At 36.4% G+C, this 8,759-nt stretch overlaps 1 non-coding gene across 1 annotated transcript; it reads right to left on the minus strand.

The window, feature by feature from the left end:
- Positions 1 to 1,132: 1,132 nt before the first annotated feature.
- LOC123827618 lies at positions 1,133 to 1,265 on the minus strand. The gene has a single exon (XR_006787277.1). It is a non-coding gene; the product is annotated as a small nucleolar RNA SNORA66 (small nucleolar RNA).
- Positions 1,266 to 8,759: the final 7,494 nt, after the last annotated feature.

The following is an 8,759-nucleotide window of genomic DNA, read 5'->3' on the forward strand; positions in this document are numbered from 1 at the left end:
ACATTTAATCACAGCTCAGCTGCTGTGAACATTCATATAAAGTCTTATGTGAATAGGTTTCCAACTTTCTTGGGTACAATTCACGTTTGACACACACTACTCAGCTCAGACCAGACTTCATAGGTTGAGGGCCCAGTCTTCCACAAGACTTGCCCTCACTTTAGACTCCAGCAAGCAAATTGAGGGTTTCCAGGTTGCCTACACTTTTGACCAACTGGCTATAAATAATTCAGAGAGGGTTTCTACCCTCACACCTTCAAAGGTAATTATTTAGAATCCTCACAAAACTCAAGAAAGAGATATACTTATAATTACAGTTTTATTATAGCAAAAGACACAAGACTAAGAGACATTATTGGGATAGGTATGGAACAATTCTAAATATAAAGTTTTCATTTTCTTAGGATATGTCACCCTTCTAGTACATAGATGTATTTTACTAACCGGGAAAACTACCTGGTTAGTAAAATGTCCAGAGTTCTTGATGGGGCTTCATTACGTAGTCATGATCCACTGAATCATCAACTACATGATTAAACTCAAGCTTCAGTCTCCTTCCTCTCCCTGGAAGTTGGAGGTTTGGACTGATATCACATGGCTGTAAAACTCCAGAGCTCTAATCATGTGGTTAGTTCTTCTGCAAGGGTTAACCTCCGTTCTAAAACTAGGCACCCACAACGTGTGGTTTCAGTAACCTAATCTCAGAAGGTGTGGTCCTAGGGACTCATCCTGAATAACAAAGACACTCCTGTTAGGAAACAATTCTGAGGATTTAAATGTTCTTTTCCTGAAATCAGGAGAAAAAGCCAGTCAATTCTTTATTACACAACATTGGATAATTTCTAGAAATGGAATTGAGTGTTTCACTTTATATAAAATTCACATACTTTTTTTTCAAAGTGGCTATGAAATTTTGACCTCTGATAAGCAGTACGCGGGAATTCTACTCGCTCTTCATTGTTGCTATTGCTCCCTAAAATCAATCTTTTATTTTTATTTTATTTTTTTTATTTTTCTCTATAAAACAAAATAAGAGACAGGAGTGTTATTTTAAAAAACACAACTAGTGAGGATAGAGAATATTTAACTTGCTTTGAAAAAGACACAAACTTTATAGTAAGATTTCTAATACATGTACTTTAGCATAGATCAGACCACCTCAGTGGCTTCTGAGGCTGATGTATTTCTATCACCATGATTACTTCCACAAACCTGGTTCCCTTCACTTCTGCTACTTCATGCAGAATTAGTGACCGAATCTGCACCAAAATCAATCTTTTGAGTGTAGCCATTTTACTTGGTGTACAAAGGTATCACAATGAGTTTGATTTGAATTTTTCTAATGATTAATGATATTGAAAACTTTACATGTGTTCTCATGCAATTATTATGTCTTTGGTGAAATGGTTAAAATTGGGCCTTTTTAAGTTGTCTGTTAATATTTTTAAAAGTTTCATTCTATATTTTTATATTTTGTATAACAGATTTGTTAAGGTATAATTCATGTACCATACTATTCATTCATTTGGAGTGTTATTACTGAATGGTTTTTAGATATTCAATGTTATTCAACCACCACTATTTTTAAGGGTTGAATTATCCCCCCTCCCAATTTATATGTTGAAGTCTTATCCTCTAGTACCTTAGAATGTGACCTTATTTGGATTACAAAGGTAATCAAGTTAAAGTAAAATAATTAGGGGGGGCTCTAATTCAATATGATTTATGTCCTTATAAGAAAGGGAATTTTGGATATAGATGTGTATAAAGAGAAGACAATGTGACTCTCACAGCCCTCAGAAGGAACAACTGTTCTGGCACATTGGTCTTAGAATTCTAGCCTCCAGAGCCTTGAGACAATACATTTTTTGTTTAAGTCATCTAGCATGTGGTACTTTGTTTCAGCACCCCTAGCAAACGAATATAACTATAACCAATTTTATTACCCTCTTTCCCACACAGAGAAACCATGTGTTTTCTTTGATTAGTGGTCACTCCAGATTTCCCACAGAACTTTCTTGCTCCTGGGCATAAGCAACCATTTTGTGTCTACTTCCTGTCCCTATAGATTTGTTCATTTTGAATATGTCTGTATTTAATTTTTAGGTGAACTCCCTGTTTTCCTCACTGGCTGTACACACTACATTTCTGACAGCAATGTATGAGGGTTCCCATTCTTTACCTCTTGCCAACATTTTCTATTATCTATGTCTTTGATTAAAGTTATCCTTGTAGGTATGAAGCAATACCTCATTGTGATTTGCCTTTCCCTGATGGCTAATAATGTTGATTTCCTCTTCATGTGCTTATTGGCTATTTATTTATATATTGTCTTTAAGGAAATGTCTATTGTACATTAAATTGCCTTCTCATCTCTGTTGAAAATCAATTGACCACATATGTGTGGGTTTTTTCCTGGACTGTGTCTTCTGTAATATTAGTATATTTGTGCATTTTAATGCAATGACTGCACTGACTTTAGTTATTTGTTGACTTTAATGTCAGTACCACACTATCTTGATCAGAGCCAGGACTGGGATGAAGCAAGTATAGCACTTAAATTTAAGGCATAAAATTTAAAGAGACATCGCTGTCAGGTTTGTGCAAGTGCCACTCCTGATCTTGTATGATACTGAGAGGAAATGATTCTTTAAATTTGGTGCCATATGCACCTTGTTTGCCTCACTGGATCTTGGCCCTGGCTTGATTATTATAAGTTCATAATGTACCAAAGTAAAGTAGTCCAAGTCCTCAAACTTTGTCCTTCTTTTTCAAAGTTGATTTTGACTATTCTAGGTCCTTTGAATTTCCACATGATTTTGAGAATCAGCTTCTCAATTTCTAAAAAAAAAAAAAAAAAAAGCCCTGGATGATGTGGCTCAGTAGATCACTTGCTAGACTGTGAACTAAAGTTCTATTCCCAGTCAGGGCACATGCCAAGCCAGGTTCTCAGTTGGGGGCACACAAGAGGCAACCACACATTGATATCTCTCTCCCTCTCTTTCTCCTTCCCTTTCCCTCTCTCTAAAAATAAATAAATAAAAATCTTTAAAAAAAATACCTGTTGGAATTCTGATTGGGTGTGCATTGGCTTTATTTATTAATTTGGGAAAAAATGATATTTTAACAAATTTAGTCATCTGACCTGTGAGTTGTGATCTTCTTAATTAAGATATACAGTGTATCATCTTGCATATTTTTCTTTTTTAATTTTAATATTCTAATATTATTACCAGTACATAGACATATGATTGATTTTGATATACTGATCTTATGTCATACAACTAGAATGAACTCAGCTATTAATTACAGTAGGTTTGTTTTTCAGGGGTATTTTTTTGTAAATTCAATAGGACTTTCAACATTGACAATCATATCATTAGAGAATAAAAAATTACCTCTTCTTTACCAAGCTGGGTTGCTTTTCAGGATGATGTTCAACCAACTGAGCCACACAGGTCATGACCTTAGGCAGTTTTGATCATTGGTGATCAAGGAATTTGTCCATTTGATTTAAGTTATAGAACTTACTGACAAAAGTTGTTCTTTCCTTGGCCTCAGATAATTTCTCCCACATGTACCTGGCCAGTACTCAATTGGGCATTCTAGAGAAACCCCTGTGGAAGGAACACTGGAGTTCTCTTTCCATAGAGCTCTCTTTTATCCAGAGCTCTTTTCTAGGACATTGCCCTACACACTCTAGGTGCCCTGGCTGTCCAACACCACCACATCAACTGAGACAGCTGCTGCATTCTGCCTGGGTTCCTCTTCCCAGCTCTGTGTCTTAGAACTTTTTTGCACAAAAGAGATAGGGAATCACAGGGCTTGCATTATTTGTTTCTTTTCTTTTGTCAATATAAGAAACGTTCAAACCTGAGAGAATTTTTATTAGTTTATTTGAGTCAAACCAATGACAACTCCTGGGAAGTAAAATCTCAGTGGGTTGAGAAAATGCTCTGGAAAATGGCAGTTTTACCATTTATTTTATACATCAGAATCTAAGGACAAGATATAAGGGGATTACAGGAAACCCACTGCTAATAGATTAAGGAGGTGAGAGAAAGCAAAACCAGGAAATCTCTGGGATTAGAAAAAAAAATGAACACACACATTTTTTTTTTACATTGGTGGGTACAGGATAGTTAACAATTAACATTCACAGCACAGAGAGATGGTATTTGGGAGAACAGGTAACAATAATAACAATGAGGGGTTTTGTGGTTTTGTGCTCTGGTGCACTGGTTGTTCCCCGAGGAGTCTGGCAAAGGAGATTACCCTGACATTCTGAAGGTATGTTTACTGCATGTGGTCCAAACAGGAACAGTTAAGGTAAAGATTGACCTTTGTAAAGGAAGACACTTGCATAGGACATGACTATCTGCCATGACTCACTTTTAGTTAAAAAGTTTTAATTTCAGACCATCCTCTGTGGTTACTTTAGGTCTCTGAGTTTGTAGGGCCTTCCATGCAGGCCTCCCCTGAGCTTGTGAGGTTTAGTATTGCAGGAGACCGTTCTGCATGGTGAGGGCCTAACTCCCACTCGGAGATGCACAGGACCCACGCCCACGGATAGGTTCTCCTGTGGGAAATCAGGCCTGCAATATGCCTAGGCTGCTTTGAGTCTTGCTTTTGCTAAAAACTCCCTCACCCTAAATTGAGACAGCAAGTGCTTACTGTAGCTTCCTAAAATCCATGCTAAACCTTCCAAGGACAAGTGTAACCAATATCCCTCCTCTGTGATGTGATTAACAGCATTGGCTCCTTTGTTTTCTGTAAAAGGTAACAACCTAAAGTCAACCTATTCATAGTATATGAGGAACATCATGTATTGTGACAAGAAAAAAAAATAAAGGCCTGTCATGGAGGAGGCCTCGGCTTTTTGCTCCCCTTGAGAGTGAAGACGCTTGCTCTTTTCCCCCACAGGACTCAGTAGTTCGAGTGAATGTCTCTCCCCCATCCAGAATGTTGCGGACCCCACAAGCTGCGGTCCACATCATAGTATGAAGTCTCTTTTTTATCGATACTGTCATGAATGAATCACTGACCCTTCTTGCCTGATGACAATATCATGAGAACTGTTGTTTTACGTATATTGCCTGGTTTTTGGTTGTTTAAGAAATGAGGGTTTATTTGGTCCTAGTTTTTAATATTTTGGCTAAAAAAACAATTATTCTACAATGCACTACTAAGTCAAGAAAGCAGCATCCAAAGGATATATTTAGTTATATACATACCATATATATACATATGTATATGTATAATTATATACATATCATTATAGACATACCATATCTATAATGGTATACCATTAGTTAGATAAATACCATTTATATTTATAAATATAAATAAATATTTATATTTATATCTATCATCTATATTTATATTTATATTTATATAATATACCTGTCCAGGAAAAGTCTAGCCATTCTTAATATGGTGAGAATGGTTTGTGCGACATCAATGCAAACTGGAAGTCAAGCAGAGTGGACTGGAATGTGCATACGTGAACAAAGAGGACTTCACTGTGGGGGCAGTAGATGCTGTTGAGTGAGCATGTGCACTATGTGGCCATTGCATTCAAAAGGACTGAACAAGTAGAGAGACAAGTCTGCATCAAATTTTGCATTAAGCTTGAACAGTCTTCCATGGAAACTATTCAGATGATTCAGAAGGCTGCAGCTATGGGCAACTGGTGATTGGCAGCTTCATCACAACAATGTGCCTGCTCATGCATCGCATCTTGTGCAGAGTTTTTTGTGAAACATCAAATCACCCAGGTGACTCGGTCCCCCTACAACCCAGATTTGTCGCCCTATGACTTCTGGCTTTTCCCAAAACTAAGTTCACCTTTGAAAGGGGAGTGATTTCAGATCATCAATGATATTCAAGAAAATATGATGGGGCAACTGATGGAGAATGGGAGAACTGTGTGAGGTCCCAAGGTGCCTACTTTGAAGGGGACGCATGAGTCATTGTCCTACGTACAATTTTTCATATATACATATTATATATGTATATATAGTATTTAAAATATCAGCAACAAATTGTTACTACAGATTCTTTCTTTTTTCTAGTCTCTAAAATTTTCCATAGAAACAATATATTGATTTCATAATAAAAATAAACCATTGATATTATAACAATAGAAAAATAGAATCAAATTAGGAGCCTAGAAATAAACATCACTTCAAATATGGACTATTCAATGCAGAATACTGTAAAACAACTATTTTTCCTACTTATTTATCATACTTCAGTGAGTGGTCATAGGAACTATATCTCATTATTGACTTCTTTTGAGTTTTCAGTCAACAAAATCTCTCAGATCTTTTCTCAGTCATTGCTTTCCAGCCCATTTTTTTTGGCATTCATTACTTTTTAGTATTTGAGCAAAGTTTAAGCATTCTCCATACTAGATCCACATTACAATTATTTGATAAAAATAAAATTCAATTACAATAAAACAACATATGCATGCACATAGTTTAATGAGCTAAATAATTAAAAAGTAAATTGGCCCTGCTTTCTCTACTGCTCTATAGTGGCAATTGTTGTCATACATTTTAGCTGATTCTTTAGATTTTGACTCCACATTAAAACACTCAAGCACATTATTTACTCAATTTTTTAGTTTTAGAGATTATCTACTGTGCAAATTAAAGTTCTAATGTGGCACCTGTGATTTCTGTCTCTTTCCTACTGTCATAACTTTATGTGACCTCTTCCTTTTGAGTTTGAATTTAGGACAGATATGCAATTTGTTTCTAACTAATAAAATATGGTAAATACAAAGTGTGATTGGTATCAATCCATAGTCAACTGTATTACTAGCACATTGTTGAAAATGATACCCAATTATAGTACCTTTTAATCATCTTATACTTCGTTTTTATTTTCCTCTGATTTTATCTGGTTGAGTCCAAGTGTATGCTGCTTTGAGAATGGTTTAGCCATCCACATTTTCACTAAAGAGAGACTTCTACAAAATTATTTAACAATTATTTTTAAGCAAATTTTCTATGGTCAAGTATGAGATCTCAGATATAACTTAATATCATAAATGTATATGGGATGTATATAATAATTGAGTCCTAAAATGTTAATAGGTATTGTATATATAATATAAATACAATTACTGATTTTACTATTACTACTTCTGGCTAACATTTATTGAGTGGTTTTGTGTGCTATTCATAATCATTAAAAAATCATCTCATTTAATATTTTCACAAAACCTTTGAGGCATCCATTACCCACACCATTTTATTTTATATTATTATTTATTTATTTTAGTTTTTAACTGTATTTTTTCCATTACCATTTATCCCACTTGTACCCTTCTTCCCCCTTCACCACACTATTGTCCATGTCAATGAGTCCTTTTTCCTTTTCACTCAATCCCTCCACGCCTAAACTCCCCACCCCCCCTTAGCTGTCATCCTGCTCTTTATCTAGGAGTCTCTCTTTTGCTTCTTAGTTCACTATGTTCATTAGATTCCGTATATGAGTAAAATCATGTATGTGTCTTTTTCTGACTGGCTTATTTCACTTAGCAAAATGCTCTTCAGGTCCATCCATGCTGTCACAAAGCATAAAATTTTCTGCTTTTCTTATCCACACTATTTTACAGAAAGGAAACTGAAGTTAACGCAGGTAGCCTAACATCAATGAGCAAATGGTGGAGTTGAGATTTTGACCCAGTTTTGATTGTGTTCTTCCCATTTATATACCAAGAGATATGGGAATCTTTCTAACATTCATTCCAGATTCATGCTATCTGGAAAGCTGGGAGAGTTTTATAGAGAAGCAAAAGCTTTGCCAAGCCTGAGAAGATTGAAAGCCAAGTGTAGAGAGGTTTCATGCTGTGGGACTAAATCCTGGGGGCTGTTCCCCAATGACTGGAGACAAGAAGAGACCTCACCTCTAAGTGAGACAGGAAGGCAGCACCTGCATGCCCATGTGAACACATTGTCATGAATAAATATGGTAATAAGGTTAATATATGCAACAAGAAAAAAGCCATTAGAAAAATTAATGAAATGGAGCCTAGTTTTGTTCTATTGTGGAGGATAATCACTTGCTGTCTGGTCTCATGAATCAAGGTCACTCATTTCTGTCCTCACACAAGAACCCATTTCCTCTCAGATGAACTACACTTTTATTAACTGCATCAAAATTAAGTGGGTATCCCTGTCCTAAAAATTTTCATCTAATCTATTTTTCATACTGTCATAAGAATTATCCTCCTATGACTCAGATTTGATACCAATCTCCAGCTTGGAAATAGTCATTGTCTCAATATTAAATAATAGATGAATTCTAATCTTTCAGAGGGATACCCAGCCTCCTGTAAAGACATCCTCACTTTCTTCTCACCTTTTTTTTTTCCATTACAAATCCTTTCCCCTATCTCAGGAGTGAGGAGTCCCAGCCCCACACCAGGCCCCTCAGCCCAGGGTTCCAGGGCCGGGAGGATAAGTTCCCCACAACTTCTAGCTGCAAAAACCAGCAGGCATTGAGTCAGTGGAAGAAAACATCTGAAGCCTCAAGCAGTTCCTCTTAAAGAACCCACACACAGACTCAACGACTCAAACTTAACTTCCTCTGAGCTACAGCACCAGAGTAGCCCTGAAAGGCACCAGTGGCATATAGGGAGAAGCTGAGATGTCTGGCATTGTGGTGAGCAGAGTCCATTGTCCTTTCTCTGAGCCCTCTCCTGACAGAGATGGCAAGCTGGTGCCATATCTGAGACTCCATCC

This window comes from Phyllostomus hastatus, unplaced genomic scaffold, assembly GCF_019186645.2.
Source record: "Phyllostomus hastatus isolate PE091 unplaced genomic scaffold, TTU_PhHast_1.1 phas_contig_86, whole genome shotgun sequence".
NCBI classification, from domain to species: Eukaryota; Metazoa; Chordata; class Mammalia; order Chiroptera; family Phyllostomidae; genus Phyllostomus; species Phyllostomus hastatus.